Genomic DNA, 22,760 nt, shown 5'->3' on the forward strand with positions numbered 1-22,760 from the left:
GGGATGAGGGTGGGGAGGGTGCAGCCAGCTGGAAGGCCACAGGAGAAGGCGTGATGAAGTCATCAACTAGCCCTGGAAAAGTTCTAGATTCCAATTTCTCCATGATGCAAATGTTCGTTACATTTAATGTTTAGAAAAATGTCATAAAATGGGACCTCACGGAAGGCCCTTCTAGTCTTCCCCCCTCCCCCTCCCCCAGCACCTGCTTTCTTGTGGCCAGGTCCCCACTGAGGGCCCAGTGGGGCTCAACTCCCAGGGGAAGGGCACCTCTGTGTGGGCAGCTGAGCTAGGCACAGCTGGCGATGGAGTTTCTGGTGGGGCCCATCTAGCTGGAGGAGAGTGGCTTCCATGCCTGTCCGGGCTGACCTCCAGCTTTGTTATGTTTTAGAGATGGGGTGTCCCCAGAAGTTGTGTGTGCGACACGGCAAGAACGTTCAGAGGTGAAATGATTGGGTTACGAGAGCCTTGACCTGGTCAGCGCATTAATCCCCTTGAGTGGACTAACAGTTGACTACTCTAGGCAGTGGGCTGTGGCTGGAGGAGTGGCCCCTGGGCGTGCCTTGGGGTCTATGTGTCATCCCTGGTGAGCAGCATCCTCGCTGCTTCCTGGAATCGTGTCCTGAGCTGCTCCCTCTGCCATGAGGCTCTGCCTACTTGGGCACAGATAATGGAGCCTGTGTCCATGGGCTGAGACCTCTGAAACCACGAACCCAATGAGCTTTTCCTCCTCTAAAATTCTTCTTGCCAGGCCTCCTGGTCCCTGGCCAAGCGCCCACTAAACAGGCCTCCCCCTGCAGTTCAGCAGGCTCCCGCTTTCCTGTTCTGTGCTCTCCACTCAGGCGTCAGAGGTCCTGGGCAGCTAGCTTCTCCTGACAGAGCCCCGAGCCCCGGCCAGCTGATTCTCAGGGTGACTGAGACACCACGGGGACCTCAGCCAGGACACTCAGGCAGAGTGGAGCCTGTTCTTGGAGTGGCCTGGCCAGGAGGGCCAGGGAGTGGCCGGCATGTCCCCCTCCCCAGCTGACCCAAGACATTCCACTGCAGAATTCCTGCCGTGGCAATGTTTCCCAGTCGGCAGGAAAGCGAGCCGTGGAAACCTCTGCCTGTGACTCCTGTCCTCTGGAGCAGCCGCGGCAGGGCAGGCCTTGTTCTCTGGGTGGACCTGAGCCCCACGGTGTCCATGTTAGTCCTCTCAAACATAAATAGAAGGCATGCTGGCCTCTGGTCTGTGTCTCGGGACTTTGAATTAGCAGTTCGCCTGCCAAGAACGTGTTCTGAATGGCTATTTTGCGTGGCAGGGGACAGCTCTTCACAAATTCAGAATCTAGATTACTACCAGAAAATGTGAAGCATCTGGTGATTTTGGAAATAAATCTCTCCAGACTCATTCTCAGGACCCATGTGACTTCCAACTGCAGAGAGCACATCTAATCACCAAGCTCCAGCAGCTGGGGGAGACCATCCCCCCAAGAGCTCGGGCTGCCCTGAAGACAGGCCCTGGGGGGAGGGCTCGCTGGGAGGAGGTGCCAGGCCAGGAGCAAGCAGGGAGACGGGGTGCGCAGGGAGACGGGGTGCACAGGGAGACGGGGTGGGGGCAACACCCATGGTGTCATCACTGAGCAGGGCCCTGACGTGTCACTGGGGCTCAGCCCCGGGATCTCCCAAGAACTCCTCCCCGCGGGACTCAAAAGCTGGGGTGTCTGCCCAGGGACTGCAGCCTTCAGCGGCCCAGGCTGTAAGTCCCTGCTGCCTCCGGGCTGCCCGACACTGGGCTGAGCAGCCTCCCACAGCAGGAAAGAGGCCCCAGGTGTGGGAGCACAGCCAAAGAGCACTGGGACCCACGTGTCACCCACCGCACAGCTGAGGGGTGTCGGGGGCAGACGTGCATCTGGGACACCATCTTACCCCAGAAGAAGCTGAGGCTAGGGACACAGCAGGTGATGAGGAGAGGCTGGCCATTGCTGACCCCATCTCCACCCATCGTTCAGTTACCAGCACCAGCTCCCTGTCCTGGGGCAGTGTCCTGGGGGCGTGGGGACAGCAGGGGGCAAGAGACCAAGACCCCACCAGGCAGAAGCCTCCATCCAGAGCAGGGAGGAAGGCGAACTATGGGAACTATGGAGACCGAGGGGTGATGAGAGGGAGCAGGGGGGGTGCCGCTCTGGAGAGGGTGGCACTGAGAGGGGACTTTGAGCCAGCATGCCACGCTTTCATCGCAGGTGGGGGAGGGCATTTGGGCAGCAGCCGCTGGCCACAGGAACCACCTCTGATGGTCATTTCTTGGGTCGCTGGGTGCCACCTGGTATTGTCCTGGGAACCTTGGTGGCAGCAGGGTTCCTGGCAGCAGGGGGGACAGGAGCTTGGCTGTCACACCCAGGGTCTGGCAGACCAGTGGACGCGCGACTCAGGGCCTTCCCCTGGCAGGCTCGTCCTTGCTTGTCCCTTTCCAGAAGTCCAGCAGGAAATGGGAGTCTGGCTGACTTCACTTAGCACAAGGCTCTCCACTTCATCCATTTTCCTGCAGATGACATGATTCAATTCTTCTTTATGGCTGAATAAAGTCCCATTGTGTATGTGCCACATTTTCATTATCCATTCATCCACTGAGGGACACGGAGGCGGGTTCCTGTCTGCCTGCTGTGAACTGTGTGGCTGTGACCGTGGGTGTGCAGGTACCACTGCAGGGTAAACACTCAGGAGGGGTGCAGCTGGGTCCTGGGGTGGCTCCATGCCTAGTCTTTTGAGGAACCTCCATTTCCACAGTGGTTGTGCTGATCGACAGTCCCACGAGAGTGTGAAAGCGCTCAATCCCCCACGTCCTCTCCAGCATTGATCATTTGTGTTCTTGATGATTGCCATTCCGACTGGTAGAAGATGAAATCTCAGTGTTTTTTAATTTGCATTTCCCTAATTGTTAATGATTTTGAACATTTTTCATATATTCGTTGGCCATTTTATTTCATCTTTTGAGAAATGTCTGTTCAATTGTTTTTGCCTATTTATTAACTAGGTTTTTTCTGGTGGTGTTTTGAGTTCTTTATATGTTCTGTGTATTGATGCTCTGTCAGAGGAGTAACTTGCAAAGATTTTTCTCCCATTCTGTAGGTTCTCTCTTCACATTCTTAATTATTTCTTTTGCTGTGTGAAAACTTTCTAACTTGATGCCATTCCATTGGTTAGTTCTTAGTAGTATTTCCTGAGATTCAGAAGTCCTATTGAGAAATCGTTTCCTGTGCCTATAGGTTGGACTGTTGAGCCTGTGTTTTCTTCTAGGAGTTGCATAGTTTCTGGTCTAATTCTGAGGTCTTTGATCCATTTTAAATCGATTTTTGTGCAGGGTGAGAGATAAGGATCTAGTTTTATTCTTCTAAATGTGGCAAACCAGTTTTCCCAGCACCGGTCTTCTGGTGGATCTTTGGATCTTTTAGGTATAGGATGGTATGATCTGCAACTTATAATTCGACTTCTTTCTTTCCCATGTTTATCTCTTTTGTTTCTTTTCACCACCAAATGTTTTTGGTACCTTTGTCAAGGACAGATGATGGTATCTGTCTGAGTGTGTCTCTGTGTGTTCTAATCTGTACCATTGCTCTTTGTGTTTTATGTCAGTACCATGCAGTTTTTGTTACTCTAGCTCTGTGGTATACTATGAAGCCTCCAGTATTGCTTTTTTGGCTTAGAATTGCTTTGGTTATTCTGGGTCTTTATTCTTCCAATGAATTCTAGGACTGTTTTTTTTTCTAGTTCTATTAAGAATATCATTGGTGGGGCTGGGGATGTGGCTCCAGCGGTAGCTCGCTCGCCTGGCATGTGTGCGGCCCGGGTTCGATCCTCAGCACCACATACAAACAAAGATGTTGTGTCCGCCGATAACTAAAAAAAATAAATATTAAAAAAAATTTCTCTCTCTCTCTCTCCCTCTCTCTCTCTCTCTCTCCCTCTCTCACTATCTCTTAAAAAAAAAAAAAGAATATCATTGGTATCTCCATGGGGATTGCATGGGATCTGTGCATTGCTTTGGTAGAATGACCATTTCAACAATATTAATTCTGCCTCTCCATGCACATGGGAGGTCTTCCCATCTTCTGAGGCCGTCTCAGTTTCTTTCTTTAGTGTTCTATAGTTTTCACTGTTGAGGTCTTTTTCCTCCTTGGTTGGAGTAATTGCTAGGTATTTCTTGAGCTACTGTGAATAGGATTGTTTTCCTGATTTCTTTCTCAGCAGATTCGTCATTGGTGTCTAGGAAAGCTATTGATATTTGTATTCTGATTTTGTAACCTGCTATATTGCTGAATTTGTTTATTAGCTCTAGCAGTCTTCTGGTGGATCTTTGGAGCTTTTAAGTATAGGATCGTATGATCTGCAACTTATAACTTGACTTCTTTCTTTCCCATGTTTATCTCTTTTGTTTCTTTTTCTTCCTTAATTTCTCTGGCTAGAATTTCTAGTACTGTAGTGAATAGAGGTGTGAGAGTGGGCATACCTGTCTTGTTGCAGATTTTAAAGGAAATGACTTCAGTTTTTCACCATTCATTTTGATGTTGACTTTGGGGTTTTTGTATATAGCCTTTATGATGCTGAGGCAAGTTCCTTCTATCCCTAGTTTTTTCAGTATTTTTATCACAAATTTTTTCAAAGGATTTTTTTTCATCTAAGGATGATAAAGTAATTTTTGTCCTTAATTCTATTTATGGGGTGAATTTTACTTACTGGTTTGCATATGTTAAACCTTTCTTACAATCCTGAGCAAACCCAGCTTGATCATGATGTACAATCTTCTTAATAGGTCGTTGAATATGATTTCTAATATTTTATTAAGGAGTTTTGCATTTACGTTCATCAGGGACACGGGTCTGTAGTTTTCTTTCCTTGATGTGACCTGATCTGGTTTTGGTATTAGGGTGATACCTACTTCATAGAATCAGTTTGGAAGAGCTCTTACTCCTTTATATTTCATGGAATAATCTGGGAGGCCTTGGTATTAGTTCTTCTTTAAAGGTCTGGTAGAGTTCACTGAGAACCCCGCTGGTGCTAGGCTTTTTTGTTGGAAGCCTTTTTATTACGGCTTCTCTCGCTGTTAGTTGTTGGTCTTTTGAGGTTTTCTATGTCCTCTTGATTCAATCTTGGAAGGCCACATGTGTCTAGAAATGCTTCTATTTCTTCTAGGTTTTTCAATTTATTGGAGTACAGGTTTTCAAAATAGTCCTCTGGATTTCTGTGATGGCTATGGTAATTTCTCCTTTTTCAACTCTAATTTCATAAATTTGGATGTTCTCTTTTTCTTTTGGTCAGTTTGGTTAAATGTTTGTCAAACTTGCTTTTTCTCTTCAAAGAACCAACTTTTTGTTTCATTGATCCTTTGTATTTTTTTATTCCCTATTTTATTGATTTTGGCTCTGATCTTTATTATTTACTTCCATTTTTTTTGGAATTGGTTTACTATTGTTTCTCCAGGGCCATGAGATTTTCTTCAGTAGGCACTCATAGACTTTTCTCTTAGAATCACCTCCATTGTGTCCCAGAGATTCTGGTATGCTGTATCATAATTCTTGTTTGATTCTAAGATTTTAAAAATTTCTCCCATCACTCATTTATAATTCAAAATTGTATTGTTCAGTCTCCATGTGTTTATATAGTAACTGTAGCATTTTTTGGTGTTGATTTCTAACTTCATTTCACTATGATCAGAAAAGATGCAAATAATTATTGTATTAGAAAAGAGTTGCTTTGTGGACTAAAATATGATCTATTTTGGAGAAGGTTCCATGAGCAGCTGAGAAGGAAATGAATTCAGCTGTTGTTTTGATGAAATACTCTATAATACTCTATAAATGTCTATTAAGTTCATTTGAGATATCTATTTATCTATGTATATAGATATACATAAGCTCAATTAAGGTCTTCATATATATATATATGAAGGATGTGCCTTAAAAAGACTACAAATAAAAGTCATGATGTACAATGTCGGTCATTTTTATAGTATTTTCTGTAGTGCCAACTTGTAGTAGTCATGTATATACATATATATGATTATATATAGTAGTAGTAGTCATATGTATATATATAGATCTTAACTGGGCTTATGTCTGGATGACCTATTTGTTGGTGAGAAAGGCATGATGAAATCACCTAATATTATCATACTGGGGTCTATACGCATCTTTAAGTTGAATAGTGTCTGTTTTACATAATTAAGTGCACCAACATTTGAGATATAAATATTTACTATTATTATATATTATTGTTGGATTATTACCTTTAGTAGTATGAAGTGATCTTTTTTGTCTCTTCTGATTAATTTTGGCTTGATATCTGCTTTGTTAATGAGAATAGCTACTTCTACTTGGTTTTGGTGTCCATCTGTATGGTGTATCAGTTTCCATTCTCTCATCCTGTAGCTGTCTTTGCCTATAAGGTGAATATCTTGCAAACAATATGTAGTCAAGTCTTATTTTATATATATATATATATTTATATATAATATAAATATTATATATTTATAATATATAAATTATATTATAAATATATAATATTTACATTATATATATAAAATATAAATATTATATTTAATGTCGGCGAACACAACATCTTTATTTGTATGAGGTGCTGAGTCTTGAACCCAGCATCATGCTCATGCCAGACGAGCGCTACGGCTTGAGCCACATCCCCAGTCCTCAAGCCTTATTTTTTAAACCAGTCTGCTAGCCCATGTCTTTTAGTTGGATAGTTGAAGACATTTACATTCAGTGCTATTAATTCCTGCCATTTTGTTTTCTAATGTTTAATTTGGTCCTATTGTACATTTTTTTTGAAAATCTTCACTTATTTATTTATTTTTATGTGGTGCTGAGGATCGAACCCAGGGCCTCATGCATGCGAGGCAAGCACTCTGCCACTGAACCACAACTCTAGCCCTGTTGTACATTTTTTAAGCTACTCTTCAAATGAGATTTGTCCATCGGTGAGCTCTGGAGTTTGTTTTTAATTTCTTCTCTGAGGAGTACTTTTTATAGTATTTTCTATAGAGCCAACTTGTAGTAGTCATGAATTCTTTTGGGTTATGCTTATTTTTTTGGAAGTTTTTTTTTTATTTCTTATTTGATTCTGAAGGATGTCCTTGCTGGATATAGCCATGTCAGTTGGCAGTTATTTTCTTTCAGGGCGTGGAACACATCATTCCAATCCTTCTGGATTTTAGGGTCTGTGTTGAGAAACAAGTAATTCTGATTGACTTCCTTCAAAATATGACTTGATGTTTTCCTCTTGCACTTTCAAAATTCTGTTCTTGTTCCAAATGTTAGACATTTTAATTACAATATGTCATGGAGACATTCTTCTTTGATATAACCCATTTGGGGTACTGAATGCCTCCTGTATGTGAATGTTCACCTATTTCACCTGAAGAGGTTATCAAGCCTTTAGCCTGCCTCTCACTACCCTCTTTAATTCCAATAATCCTTAAATATTGTCTCTTAATGAGTCCGGCTGTCTTGTGCACTCTGGTCATGGTTACTTATTTTCTTTTCTTTGATCCTGCTCAATGTTTGAGGTCAGCCACTTTGTCTTCCAGCTCCGAGATTCTGTCTTCTGCATTATCTACTCTACTAGAGAGACTTTCAACGGAAAGTTTATCTGATTTCTTGTACCTTTAATTTCAAGATTTCTATTTGCTTCTTTTCCAATATCTCTATCTCCTTTTTAAATCTGTCATTCATGTCCTGTACTGGCTTCCTTAATTCACCCCATTTGCCCCCTGTGTTCTCTTAGAATTAATTGATCATTCTTATAATCCTTCTTTATTTGGTATTTCATTCACGTCAGTATCTTTGGAGTCATTTGCTGGCGAGTTCTCAGTCCTGAAGTTCCAGCGTTTGTAGTACCGATGGTCCCTGACTTAGGATGGCTCGACTTTGCGATTTCTCAACTTCACCAAGGTGTGGCAGTGACATGCACCTGGAGAAGCCTTACTCTGAGTTCTGAATCTCATATTTTTCTGGTCTAGTGCCATGTGGGCTGTCTCTTGCCACGTGGGACATTGGCCGCCTGAGGCTCCCAGTCAGCCCCATGGCCTGGAGGGGACAGCCGACGCTCTGCAGTGTGGTTCTGCTGTGGTTCTGAGCCATGCTGTTCTGTAGGATTGGGCTGATTTCAACTTAGGGTGGGTTTATAGGAACAGCGCCATCACAACGGGGGGAACATCTCCACTACTCACCTCCAACTCCCGGACTGGCACTGGGTCCCCATCCCACGTACTTGTCCCTTGGTGTCCCCTGGCCTTCTTGTCCCTTGCCATCTGCTTGGTGGTTTGCCTGCCTGTGGGGCAGCCTGGAAAGGATTGCTCTCACGAATCCTCTGGGGTGTTCTTGAGCTCACAGTCCCCTTGCTCAGCAGCTTCTCGAGAATGCTCGCCGCACGCCTAGCGCTTTGCAGAGGACTCGCACCTGCAAAGTCCCCTTCCATCCTCTCAGCCATTTATGAGCTGGGTGCTACTGTCGCCCCTGTTTTACAGCGAGGGAGCTGAAGCCTAGCGGGCAAGCAGCCCACTTGGCAGACCAGTGCTCTCACCGCTTACCTGGGTGCCTGAGGGTGGATGGGGCAGCCGGAGCTGAGCTGGTGTGTGTCAGCCAGGCAGGAGCCTCCCCGTGGCCTGAGTGGCCAGTCCTCTTAGACTCGCTGCCCTGTATGGGGCTGACAATCCCCTGGCAGAGCTGAGCTCCCAGAGCCTCCCCTGGGGTGGGCTGGGTGGGCCCCGTCACGGCGGCTGCCTCCCCTGGAGACTCCCTGGCTGCTTTCCTTCTTCCCCTGGAGAGAGCTCTGCCCTGGGCTCTGCTCCCCCTTGCCCCACTCGGACTCTGTCCTTAGCCACTGCACCTGTCCTCCCTCTCTTTGGTGTCTTGGGCTCTTCTATTTCCAAATAAAGTCAGAGCCTGAAATTCTGGGGTGACAGTGTTGTTTGGGGGTCCTGCTGTGGAGACGGCCAGTTGGTAACCACAGCCTTTCCAAGGCTTCTCAAGGTCATTGCAGCCAGGTGTGGCTACTGACTGGGTTGGTTCCAGGCCTGGCCCTCGACCCTCCTTGTGCTTTGCTTGCTGACCATGGTGAGGCCCAAGGCAGGCAGGTGAACAACAGGGAAGAAGGCTGCTGTTCCCTGGAGTCCTGTGGGAAGGTCACCATGTGTGCCCAGGAGCTGCCTTGGACAGTCACAAGGACAAGAGGTCAGCACCAGAGCCCTTGTGCACCTCAGGTCTGCTTTTGTGGTCAGGGACATTCTAACAAGAGTGTGCTTGCTGCTTTTCCATGCTGGGGCCCTTCAGGTGGGTGAGGCCCTGTGCAGGGTGGGCCCCGGGGGCAGGGGGCGGTGACCAGCCCCTGGGTGCTCCCCCAGGTACAGCACCCCTGCTGCTCCTCTGGCTGCCCTGGCCCGGCCTGCAGGTGTCCTGCTTGGCTACCCCTTCCCAGTGGGCCTGAGCCTGGCCTTCAGCCCCTGAGCACTTCATGGTGATGCTGGTGCCGGGCAGGGGAGCGTGAGGTACTGTGCCCCTCGGCCGAGCCTCCCATTCTCCCAGATGCTCCTTCCTGGGCTGCAGCAGGAGCTACGAGGGGGACCGACTGCAGAGGCATTCAGAACTTAGCACCTGGCCAGTACCCAGTCAGGGTGAGCCCCCTTCCTGCTGGTGTTTTGTGAAACCATGGAGGGAGCCCCGTGCCTCGGCACCCTCCTGGCCTGCATTGAGCCACCCACGTCCCTGTGTACTTGGAGCAACAGGGGACCTTCAGGAAGGAACGGGGTGGCGATGGCACTCAGGGAGGGTGCTTGGCTCAGGCTGGAGAGCTCCTGGCATGCACAGGGCTCACCCTCTACTCAGGGGTGTGCCATGCTGGGGCTCCCAGGGGGCTCGATGTGATGCCCATTTTCAAGACAGAGGAACTGAGTGCAGGGCAGGGCAGGGCAGCCCACCGAGCACCCCAGGAGGGGGACTTGGGTTTGCTGCTGTCTACATCCAGCCATGAAGATGGCCTGGTGGAGAGTCCCCACCTGGGTGTCTCCTGCTCACGCTGGGTAGGTGCCTGAAGGCAGGATGTAGGCTGCAGCCCGAGGAAGTCCTGGGGACACCACAGGGACCTATGGGGGGCAGGCTTCGCACTCACCTATCATCTGATTAATAATTCCTGGCAAACCCCATAAGCCCAGGTTCCCTGTGTGGAACCGGTGGCCAGCCTCTGCCAGCTGGCACGCGCCCTGTGTGTCTTTTTCCTGTTTAAAGAGCCAGGATTCAAATGTTCTTAATAAAACATTTATACGTATCGTGCAGGGTGCAAATAAATATTCTAATATAATTGGAAGAAAGCAGAGAATTGTAAAAAGTGTTGGAGTTTCACTTCTGATGGGCTGAGGTTCAGTGGAGTCCGGTCTGCTGTGCTCTGATTTTTGGGCGTGCACCATGGACTCTGGACCTGGGCGAGGCCGCCAGGCTGCAATGTCCAGACACTGTGAGGGGACCGCTTGGGTGGCGCCTGCAACCCTGAGAAACGGGTTGTGGGTCGGGAGTTCTTACTGCCCAGTCCTCGGTCCTCCCCTGCTGATGGCACCAGCCCCTCTGGGTGAGGAAGAATTCGTCGCTGCTCTTCCCTGGCCCTCATGGGACTGTCTCCTTAAAGAGCAAGGCCCATGTGGCCGGGGAGGCTGGTACGGGTGTTGCTTTTCTAAGCCAATGGAAACCACATGTAGAATCTCTCTCTCCCTTTTTCCTCCAAAACCTAAATGGGACGCTGGCTCCAGGGTCCTCCTCCTTGCTCGCCAGGTTGTGCTGGACTTGCCCAGCACACTGTGCTGCCCTGGGGAGGCTGGCCAGCCGAGAGCGCTCTCGTCACCCCGATCTGCTCACCCCGATCTGCGGCACATGCTGCTGTCTCCAGGGCGTGTTCCCGTGGCAGGCAGAAGCCCAGCAGACCAGTGGTTATTTATAAACTCTCCAAATGCCAAAGCGCCATGAAGGATCCATTCCCTCCGTTTGCAGGAACATATTTTCAGCATAACTCATCACTTTGAAGATGGGTCCAAACTTTTGTTCACATTTATTGACAGGAAGTTGTTTTTCAAAGCTGCAGTCGGCAGGCAGGCGACCGGCCAAGGGGCTGCACCTTCGGTGCTGGCGGGGGGCTGCGGGAGGGCGGGGAACTGCCTTTCCCACCCGCCCGCCTCCTTCCCTTTCTCCTGTAGAATTTGCCCAGAGGTCGATCATTACCTTTTCCCTTTGTAAGATTTCTTTCTTCCTCAACTTTTTTTCAAAAGGGAAAATCACTTATCGGAAGCAGAGTGATTGCTTTCCTCTTCTAAATCTTCAGAATGTCCAGGGCTCCCCAGGCCTCCTCCTGCGTTGACCTGCTTTCCCTGCTCCTCACAGGGCCGACCTCCTCTGGCCTGAGTCCTCCTCCTGCCCTTCCCAGTGAGTGGTCCTCCGTGGATCTGTGCACAGGCCCCCAGCTGTGCTCCCCCAGCCCCCTCTCCTGGGAGGTGGGAGCTCCAGCCTTCTAGGCCCTGGCGGGTGGTGGGGAAGGTGGATCCTGGTGTGGGGTCTCCTGAGACCTGGAAGCCCTTTTCCCAGCCCTCACAGTCACTCTGCTGGGGGCCCATGACTCAGGGCCTGGGGTCCAGACCAGGGGTCTAACCCTCTGCATGCAGCTTCTGTGATGTCCTGCAAGTGTTCTGCAACCCTCAGCCCCCCCCCCCCCAGAACTGCCCTTCCTCTTCCTGAGGACCTCCCCGTCCAGCTCTGAGCTCCCCTGCGACACGGCTGGGACCTCCCGGCTTCCTGCCCCTAACCAGCACAATTCCTCAGTGCTGCTGGGCCCTGTCTCTTCTCCGTCTGCCACATCTGCTTTCAGGTCTGTCCCTTCCTGCCCATCTTCCACGGGCCTTGTCTGTAACTAGGCAGTGTCCCCCTGGGACGTGCCAGTGCCACTCACCTGAGACGCACCATGGGCAGCTGGGGTCCACACCTGGTCAGTCATGCTGTTGTCCATGTAATCGTGGGTCTGGACCACCCCTCACTCCTGCCCAGACCCTTCCTCCCGCATCCCTGAGGCTGTCACCCCTAGGCTTGTGCTGGTGGGGTCCCTGGATGCCCCATGCTTGTCCCCCCACCCCAAGCAGAGGGGCTCCTGGCAGTTGGCAGGAGTGGGTCCCTTCCCTTCACCACTCCCCGCCAGGCCTGGCTAGAACATGGAGGTGTCCTGACCCTGCCCGGTCCCCTCACCCTGCCCTGTCCCCTCACCCTGCCCACCTTCAGGCTGGCACCTGGGCAAGAGCCCTGTGACACTGTGTGTGAGTGTTCCCTGGGGTTGGGGGCTGGACTCTCCCTCCAGTCCACCAGTGTGGAGCCCAGATGGTGCCAGACTCTAGTCTGCTCCTCCTCAGTGTGCGATGAAGAAGGCCAGGTGAGCTGGTGGCCTGTGTGTCCCACGGTGTCCCCTCTTTGAGAGTTCTGATTCTGTCTAGCGATGGATTTTGGGTTTGAACCTCAGCGAGGCCCTACACCCCGGACAGACGTCTCTGTACTGGTCTGAAGCTCAGGAGTGTTGGGAGCGACCCTGCAGGTGGACGGGGAGGAGGGAGGCGGGGCAGTAGGGCAGGGTCAGTGCTCATTTGTCTGAAGAAGTCAGGAGGGCAGTGTCAGGAGCCTGGGCTTCCTGGGCAGAGGGAGTGCCAGGTCTGGGTGCCTGTGCCGAGTCGGGCTGGCCCTGGCCTGGCCTGGAGCCCCCCGGCTGGAGCTGGTTCTGGAGGTGGCCAGCAGGGGTGGGCAAGGCCAGGGCTCAGGCAGGCCCAGAGCTGGGAGGTGCCCCTTCCTGCAGCTGGAGGCCTTGCACTCAGAGCTGAGCCGAGCACTGGAGGCCGGTGGCCCCCCAGTGGGTCTCAGTGTGGAGAGAAGAGCGTGGACAGCAGGGACACCAATGTCCGCCCCCCTGTGTTATCACTCACCTGGGCTTGGCTTGTTTTTCTGGGAATTCACGATGGGGCCTGGTGGCCCTGGCGCCTGCGGGGAGCGCCTGGCAGTTCCAGGGCAGCTCCAAGCCTGCAGAGCTGTGGAGGACCAGGGAACGCAGGCTGGGGGGCTGGATTTGGGGATGCTGCTGGCGCAGAGCCAGGGCCACAGCTCCACCAGCCTCCTTGGGCACCTCGTGTGGCAGCCCAGCCTTCCTGTCCCGCTGTCCCCTGGTGGCCTCGTGCTGGGGGGTCTCGGGCTCAGCGAGGACGCCCCCACGTCAGGCTCCCCTGCTCCTCCCCTGGCAGGCGCAGCCCTGCCCTCGGGTCCTTTCATCGCCGTGGGGGGTGTCCGCTCCACATTCTCAGGTGGAAGTGTTTAAGGCCAGCCCTGACGACCCACCCGTCGGCTCCCCTACCCCAGCGCAGTGCCGCTGCAAATGGGGCGCACATGGACCTGCCACAGGGAGCGGCCTGCCAGGAATGTGACGGGAGCCTCCAGGCGTAGGACAGCTGGAGGGAGCCATGCTGGGCCCACAGGGGGACCTCCTCGGAGTGGGCGGGTCCTCTGGCTGCCAGATGCCAGGAAGTGGTGCTAGGGTGGAGGAGGCGGCCATGGGGGGCGGACGGAGGCTGGCTGTGGGGTGTCCTGTCCTGTCTGCCTGAATGGCCCCCGCTGAGCCATCCAGCCCCAGTGAAGTCCAGGTTGGTGTCACCAGTGGCCTGCAGACTGCCCTCCTGGCCTTCCCTGAGACGCCACAGTGGTCCACTGGGGACTGGGCATGGGCAGTGCCGTTACCTCCCCTCCTGTCCTGCTCTGCTCTCCCCTGAGGATCCTGTAGAAATGCACAACCTGAGATCTCTTTAGAATCACTTCTGTTCAGACCGCGGAGCCATGCCATGTGAGGGGCCGCGAGACTCAGTGACTCAGGGGTGCTGGTGGCCACGGGGGCTGGCACCCAGCTGCTGCCTCCCAGGACCTTGAGCCTGGGACTTGCCTACTTTTGTGGACTGGTGCCCAGGTCTGGGGGCAGGTGGCGCTGGTTTTGGGGTGAGCTGGGCTTGGGCCTGAGGGAGGCCTGAGGCTGGAAGCCCCCAAAGTGTCACCCTGCTCAGGACCCAGGATGTCACGTGGCTTGAGCCCAGCCATGGCGCCCAGCTCAGAGTGGCACTCTGAGCCAGCTGCAGGCGGGTGCCTGGGCAGGTACTGTAGGATGGGTCAGGAGAGGGCGTGTTCAGGGGCAGCCAGTGCTGGGGAGCCATGGAGGACACGGAGCCTGGGGGAGGAAGACCCCCAGGTGCCCCCAGCGCTTGCTCCGGCTTCTCCACCTCCCAGCCCGGAGCCTGCCCACCACCCCAGTGTGCAGTGTGGCGCCCTGTACCTGATGTCCCAGGACACCAGCCTGCAGCCACAGCCACCTAGGAACCTCCTGGGTCTGGCCCTCACGGCGCTGACCTCACCCGTCTGCAGACCTGGGGCTGCTCCCCAGCTCACCGGTCTTATCTGGCCCCTTAGTCTTGCACCCGGGCCTGATCCATTCTGTGGGTCTCTGCATCAGCCCCTCTCCCAGGCCAGTGAGGAAGGCAGGGCTCTGAACGTCTGTCTGAGGGAAAGGTGGGAAGCCAAGGCTCAGTAGTGACCCTGTGTTCTGAAGCTGGCCTTAGCTCCTTCTCCTCAAGGAGCACCTCAGGGCATCATCCAGGGGTTTGGTGACACTGAGTTTGTGGGACGGTGAAAACCGTTCTGGCCAAGAGCAGAGCAGATGCAGATGAGGGCTGCAGGAGTCAGTGGCCTCGGCCACCCCCGGAGCAGCTGAGTCGCAGGGCCCCCACGGCAGCTCCTGCCCCAGTATGTGGCCCAGGACTGGGTGGTGTCCAATGCCCCAAGCCTCTCCCTCTGGGATCCATCTCTCCATGCCTGGACCCCTTGTTGCTCCCTGTGCGTGACCTCTGAGCTCTGGGAACTGGCCCTTGGCTGGTATCTCCGGGAAGGTGCACAACTGCCCTCTTAGGACGGGACATCAGAGCTGTTTGATTGTGACTTGTGCTCCTCAAGGCTGTGTCTGGCTGGCGCAGTGACAGCTGTGGTGCTGTGTGTGTAGCGGACCGAGAACGTTTTCCCCTCACGATAGTCAGGTTCTGACCTGCTGCCCCCAGTTGGCCAGGGAGTCATTGGCTGAGTCCCCAGAGCCTCGTTTAATGTGGATGCTAAACTGTATTTCATTAATGGCATGAAAGTGTTTTTGAGCTGTCAGAAGCATTCTGGCTGATTTAAAACTCCGCGTTACGACCATGGCATGGGAAAGACCTCTGCTTAGGAGACGGTATTCCAACAGGCACGCATCTCGGGTGTTTTGGAAGGATCAAGAAAGAACAAAAGCAAACCAGAACAGAATCTGGCTTTGTGAAAGGTGGGAGAGCCCTACCTCCTGGCAGCTCCGTGTCCCTCTGAGGCTCATGGAAGCAGGCGACTTCTCCCACGTCCCGTCTCCTTTCCAGAAATTAAAAGTATCGGGAGACCTCAGTGGCACGGCTGCGTGGCAGAGGCCTGGGGACCAATGACAAAGGCTCCTCACCCTGCGAAGGCCCTTCCCACACCACGTGTCTTCATGAATGAACCAGGGATGCATTGGTGTAGGTATCTGAGCTGGCTCTAGGGTGTAGGATACATAAACTCATCACGTCTACAGCGGTCGATGTGAGTGCACATTTTACATTCTGTTTCCAACAATCTCATGAGTCAGATAACCTGAAAAGCATCTTTTTCAAAATGCCTAGGAATTTTGGATAAAATATTACAAGTGAAAACATGTGGTCCATCTCCTGCAAGGGCCCAAATCAAAGAGGAAGCAGAACCCAGCCATGTATGGGAGGTGAAGCTGTGTCGGCACTGGGGGCAGGAGTGGGTGGCAGGGGCGGGGTTGAGGTCACTGTGTCTTTTTAACTAATGAGCTTTTTGAATCTGATGGTCATGCAGAAACAGGAAGTGGATCTCTGAGCTCATAAGAGATTGGACGTGAGAATGGAGATGGTTGCACGAGTCACCCTGCTGTGGGCTAGGAAATGGCACCGCTAGCACCAGCCCCTGGCACAGGGAGAGGACAGGCAGCTGCCAGCCGGGTCCGTTTATGCGCAGAGAGACATGGTTGTCTTTGGAATCTGCACCCAGAGCTGATCTCATAGTCTATTTGGGGTTTGAGTTCATACTATCCGAGTGGCCTGAGGTCCCTGGTGAGAGATGAGATGAGATGAACCCCGGGTGGCGGTACCTCGGAGAACCCGGCAGGTGAAGACACTAGGGATTCCCTAAGACCACCTCGGGGAAGAGGAGACCCCAGGGACCAACTCAAGAAGTAAGTCAGAAGATGTACAAACGGTGGGTCAGATCCCTCGGAGCCTCAGGGGCTACTCTCAGGAGGGGATTGTAAGTAGGTCAGAGACCCAGGGGGAAGTTGGTCGAGGGATGAAGAAGGAGAACAACTCCAGGAGGACCAGGAGGGGGCCTGAGCCTCCACAGGGACGAGGCCTCCTGGTGAGCCAGAGAGCAGAGGGGCACCAGGGGACGGGGTCAGAGAAGGGGAGACTCCCTGGGGACAGACAGAATAGAGAGCGGGACCCCGGGGAAGCAAGGCTGGAGGTGGGGAGCGGAGGACGATAAGGTCCAGCCGAAGCCCAACAGGGGTCCAGGAGGAGGGAAGAGAGTGGGCAGCAGGAAGGGGGCTGGGGATTTTTCTGAAACTGGGAAAAGTCCTGAATTCTCTGATTCAGGGGGAAAATAGTCCCATCGATATATGGCATAGGCTCCGTGAGAACACGGGAGACAGGACAGCCCTGGACAGCCAGCAACAAGACCACCTCTGTGGGAGCCAGTCAGCTTGCTGCCGTGAGATCCCCACCTCGATGGCCCTCACCCCAGAAGGGGGGTGAGAAGAAGCCCGAGGTTGCTCATCACCTGCGGACTCTCCCCAGAGGGCCTCTAGGGCTGTGCGGCCACGGCCCACGGACAGGTCTGCCAGCGTGTGGGTGGGGCCAACGGGAGCCACAACAGTGACCTTGGTGACACCTGAAGTGCCTGGCAGCCTGTTGGAGCTGAGGCAGTGAGGTAGGACGCCCCCGGCTGGGAGGAGGATAGTCCAAGGACCCTAAATCGTTAAATGACCAGATGGGTTAACTTTAGAGTTTGTCCTGCTGACTACAAGTTAAAATTTAAGTCATGACGACTTAGGGTGCCGATGTAGATTGATAATTTTCAAAATAGTAGAAGAAAATTTTAAAAAAGAAACTAATCCTATGGAACAAGGCCAGCAAACATTTTCCATAATTGGCTGGATGGTGAATCCTTTGGATTTTGTGAGCCATGTGGTCTAAACCCTGCAGCAACAGTGCGAAGCAGCCGTAGGGAGGACTCGGAGAAGGAGGGGGGGCATGCAGCGGTCCCACTGCATCACAGTGGAAAATATGCATTTGGATAGAATTGATATAAGTTTGCCTTTATTATTTATTGTACTACCAACAAAAAATATTCCTACAGGAGTATTTTGGCAAGAAGGTCCATTATTGTGGATACATTTATCTTATTCTCCTAACACTATTCTTACTAGGTATCCTGAGGCTGTAGGGCAATTAATACTCAAGGGAATAAAAGCAGCAAAGGCAGTGTTTGGAATTTCTCCCAATAAAATTATTACTCCATATACTATGGATCAAATTGATGAGTTAGCTAATGAGTTAAATACTTGGGCAATAATCATGTGCAAATCTAATGTTTCATTTGATAATCACTTACCATCTAATCCTTTGTTGTCTTTTTGATCTCAGCATCCTGTAGTTTTTCCAAAAATGACAAGAAAACCCCTATCATGAATGCTCCAAATATATTCACTGATGGGTCAAATAATGGTACAGCAGCAGTAGTTACCCCTGATCAAACTTTTACATTTTTAGTACCCAAACAATCAGCTCAAAAGGTAGAGCTTAATGCAGTATTACAAGCTTTTGTGATGTTTCAAGATTCTGTATTTAATTTATTTTCTGATAGTCAGTATATAGTTAATACTATAGTATCCCTTGAAGATGCTGGTAGGATTTCTCCTTCCTCTACTGTTTTCTCTTTGTTTTCCACTATACAAAGACTAATCTGGGACAGAAAAGATCCATTCTTTATAGGACATATCAGGGCACATACAGGATTGCCTGGAGCCCTTAGTTTGGGCAATGATTTAGCAGATAGAACTACACATGACATACATATTTTCTCTACACTAGAAGAAGCTACAAATTTTCATAAAAGGTTCCATGTTAATGCTAATACTTTACAAAAGTGTTTTAAAATAACTAAGGAACAAGCCAGACAAATAATAAAACAATGTCAAAATTGTGTTACCTTTTTACCACAGGTTAATCTTGGAGTCAATCCTAGAGGACTGATACCTAACCATATTTGGCAGATGGACGTCACACACTTTCCAGAATTTGGAAAATTAAAATATTTGCATGTTACAGTTGATACTTCTTCTGGATTTTTGATGGGCTCCCTTCATGATGGAGAAAAAACTAAAGATATTATAGCTCATTGCTTACAAAATTTTGCTACTGTGGGCGTTCCAAAACAGTTAAAAACAGATAATGGTCCTGGCTATACCTCTACCTCTTTTAAACAATTTTGCTCATCATTTGGCATTACTCATATAACAGGAATCCCATACAATCCACAGGGACAAGGCATAGTTGAAAGAGCTCATCAAACTATTAAAATGTATTTATTAAAACAAAAAGAGGGAATTAGAAAGGGGTATATATCCCCCATAGATAAACTTAAAATAACCCTTTTTACTCTAAACTTTTTAAATTTGGATTCATCAGGGCTTAGTGCTGCAGAAAGACATATGTATCCAAAAAATGTACCTAAGCCTGAGGTACTTTGGAAAAATATTCTAACAGGACAATGGAAAGGTTCTGACCCAGTGATTGTCTGGAGTCGGGGTTCTGTTTGTGTGTTTCCACAGGGAGAACAGCAGCCGATTTGGATTCCAGAGAGACTAACCAAAGCGATTTCTACAGACCAAAAAGAAGATGATTTGACTCAAATCCATAACAGCTGATATCCAGAGCTCCAGCTTGTCTATTCTTACATCTGTGACAGTGATTAACCAGGATGCTTTTTTTTCCAATATCTGTTTTATTATTGACTTTTCCCACATCATAAAGTTCTATTTTATTTTTGAGCTCATACAAACCTAGGTTAATGTTTTTCTGATCAGTTTTATTTTTTGACTGTGGAATTTTTAAACATTGCAATGGAAATTTCACCTAGGTAAAGCTACAAGGCCTTTACTATTGTCTTATGTGTTGTATGTTATGTGTGCACACTTCTGTTTTGTGTTGTATGTCTGTATGTGTGTATGTCCATATTTCATATATGAGGAGCGCTCATGAAAAAATGGATCCAAATTTTTTTTATTCACGTGATTTAAATGGTTTAATTTAAATTAGGTAAACAGCTGTTAAGGATTGTTTTTAAAGGAGGTTAACAGATCTGTTTGTTAACTTTCACCTTTCCTTTTCATTATATTTAATAATTCTGTTCACGATAATGTCTCTTTAGCATCATTGCCAGAATTCCTATCTTCATCCCAGTGCCAGTGAAGACAAAGATAAAATCAAACTACAGCTTCTTCGATAGCTATCACAGTAAACTGTATAAACTGATGCATCAATGAATATAACTCAACAAGTAATGCTCAGTCAAGGAGTCGACTTACTTTGGGAGGAAATGGACATATTGATAGACTCCTCCACTTTGAACTGCTTGCAGAACTTGCCTGGACTATGTATCACTTGTATGCATTGTGAACTATTGTTTGGTGCAGCGAATTGTGGTACTGCTGGCATATCTTTGCTGATGGTGTCACCAGTGATGCAATTTTTCCAAAGGAGCAGTCAATTGGTTTGGTGTCGTGGCATTTCTGTATCTTCCTCCCTTCTGCTAGTGATGGTCTAAAATTTGGGGGCCAACAGAGGTGAGGCAAAGAACCTCACCCCCCCCACTGGCACCAAGGCCAAATGTGGGGGCCAACAGAGGTGAGGCAAAGAATCTCACCCCCCCACTGGTGCATAGGCCTATCCACAAGCATGGCTGTATGCTGGACCGGTAGTCAGTGATCCAATTGCAGTGGTATCAACCTAAGACAGGAGGCTGATGCCTAGAGGTCAGTTCATCCCATGACGGGTAAGAACCATATGTTGAATTGGACAACCTACCAGGCACGGTCCCTAAGCCACATTGCTTGTTGTTTAATTAATCAGAAGGGGGGAGATGCTGAGAGCCATAGCTAAGTAGGAATGACGCATGGCAATTTCCTTGTCAGCCTACCCAATGTTGCTTAGAGGAAGGACTCTCCATTGTGGAAATGGGCTTGCCTTGGACCCAGGTCATTTGCAGTGACATTGCATGTATGTTTGAGAAAGGTGACCCTGCTCAAGGACCAGGGTGGATCCGGGTTTAGGGAGGATCCTGCTGGATTAGGGTGGATCCAGGTTTAGGGTGGACCCTGCTGGGAATAGGGCGTATCCTGCCTGGTCCACCTGGGATCCACGCTGCGGCGAGCCGCGCTCTGCATGGCAGCCCTCCCCGGCCCTCCTTCCGCAGGCTCTCACTGGGAGAGCCTGGGGCCTCCTGCACAGGAGGGTCAGGTTCCTGCCGCGCCCCCTGCTCCCTCACGCTGGCTCTGCCCAGCTCTGTTTTCCCCTTCTCAACGTGTCCAGACTGGACACCCTATTCTCAGCAGCAGTGTGACCAGGAGTGAGATGGGGTCTCCCGGCTGGCGGGCAGTGCCGGGCTGGGTGTGTGCGTGTGCGAGGTGAAGGACGCGGGCTGAATTCCATCACAAGCCTTTCTGGCACCGAGTGAGATGATCCTATGGTTTTCATCCCTTCCCTGATTGACGTGATTTATACCCCAGATTTCCTGTCTTGCATTCCTGGCACAGTCTCCTTGGTGACAGTGTTTTCCGGCGTGGACCACTGGTCTGCCTCCCCAGCTCCGGGTGGTGGGGTTAGGCATGTGTGCTCACAGGGGGATTGGAGAAGGGATGGTGCTTGGTTCAGGATGAACTGTGAACATTTCTATTTTGTATTAATTGCTATTTTCTACTGGGACACAGGGGTTCTATGTTATTTTAAGACTTGGGATGACTTTCTGTTAATGCCATCTTCAAGAGACAGCTTTGTGGACAGATGTCTCCCTCTTGTATCCAAGTCCCTCGAGAGAGGACAGCTTGTCACCAGGCTCCAGTTCCTGGCCCTGGACTGACCCCCCTGCTCACAGGTCCCGGGGGAAGGAGTTTGTGGTGGGTGGGTGGGTGTGGGGACAGTATTGTCCAGATCACTTGTTAATCGATGGCTCCTGGTCTCCTCTCTTCCCCCTCTCCTCCAGGGGAGGGCCAGGTGTGCTCAGGGCTGCCTTGGGGGACAGCAGGTGGACAGGGCTGGGAAGCCCCTCTGGCCTCCAGTCTGGTGCCCGACTGGCTGTCAGTCTTGAGGGGAGATGGGCCCGCGCCTGCCTTCGTTCCTGCTGCTCGGCCCTCAGCGGCGGGGGTTTCCTGAGCCTCAGACCCCCAGAAGGCTCTGCTCAGAACCATGCTGGCGGCTGTCACACGAGAGCTGCTGCTCTGAGCTGCTCCTTCCCAAACGCTGTTTGTCCCTCGATCTCCACACCTGTGTGTCCTGTGGGAGAACAGGGAAGCCCGGCGAGGGGGTGATTAATTGACCCCCTTCTCCTACCCCCCTGCTTCTCCTTTTCCATCTTGTTGATTCTTGTGATGTGTTCTATGTCCCCCTCCGGGGTCGGGGGGTGCCCTTCCCGTTCACGCTGGCTGTCTAACGTCTCCTGGGGCCATGCAGAAAATAATCGTGTCCGGTTGGGTGTGTTCAGTGCTGGGTACTGTGCTTGGAACGCGGTGAGCACTGAGCAGACAGTCGTCACCAACAAGGCACAGACATGGGGCCGTGGGGGGAGGTGTGCTCCGCCTGGTGCTGCTGGGAAGGACGGAACCTGTGGGGGGGGGCGGGTGGGAAGGGGTTAGTCCTGGGTGCTGCTCTTGATGGGGACAGAGCCCAGTCCCTTCCTCTAGCTCGGTGCTTTGCTACCTGCCTTGAGGCGAGTGGCTTAGCTCTGCCATGTGCTCCCGTCATGACGCCCGGCCTCATCACAGGCCCCAAAGCAGCAGAGTCAAGTGACAGACCGCTCACGGAAACAAACCTTTCCTCTTTCTAAGCTGGTCATCTCAGGTGTTTGTTATAGTGACGGAAAGCCGACTAGCACAAAGATCAGACAAACAGCTTGTGGCGCGGGTTCCTCTGAGTGCAGCTTCAACGTGTCCCGTGTGCGGTGATAAGACGTGCTGGCGTCCTAGCTGCTTCCTCGGTAACAGCCCTTTCTTGTAATCAGGCGTTTCCAGTGTTTGTCAGTCACTCCATGGATACCCACGTATGCACACGCACGTGCACATGGTTTTCAAGGGGTGGGATTTGGCTGTGAATTTCTACTTATTTACGGTTTTTGAACTATTGATTGATAATGTGACTTATCATTTTCTTCTAGACCTGTCACAGTGCTCCTCATTGGCACATGATGTATCCTGGTGAGTGTCCCATGATGACCGCAGCAGTGCCCCATGATGGAGAGGGACCGTTTCCATCAGCCGAGCAGACTCTTGTCTAAGTCACTCAGACGCTCAGTACCCTGCCCGCAGACTTGCCTTCTGATTTGTGGGAC

At 50.8% G+C, this 22,760-nt stretch overlaps 2 long non-coding RNA genes across 2 annotated transcripts in view; both read left to right on the top strand.

The window, feature by feature from the left end:
- Positions 1–9,157: 9,157 nt before the first annotated feature.
- The window catches only part of LOC113187941 (uncharacterized), a 48,294-nt gene continuing 34,691 nt past the window's right edge, over positions 9,158–22,760 (top strand). The window contains exon 1 of the long non-coding RNA XR_013342161.1: positions 9,158–9,218. This is a non-coding gene — a long non-coding RNA (uncharacterized LOC113187941). The remainder of the gene's footprint in view (positions 9,219–22,760) is intronic.
- Positions 16,211–21,309, top strand: LOC144249115 (uncharacterized). The gene is made up of 3 exons (XR_013342163.1): positions 16,211–16,338; positions 16,754–17,087; positions 18,991–21,309. It is a non-coding gene; the product is annotated as an uncharacterized LOC144249115 (long non-coding RNA).

Source organism: Urocitellus parryii, chromosome 1 (genome assembly GCF_045843805.1).
Source record: "Urocitellus parryii isolate mUroPar1 chromosome 1, mUroPar1.hap1, whole genome shotgun sequence".
NCBI lineage: Eukaryota > Metazoa > Chordata > Mammalia > Rodentia > Sciuridae > Urocitellus > Urocitellus parryii.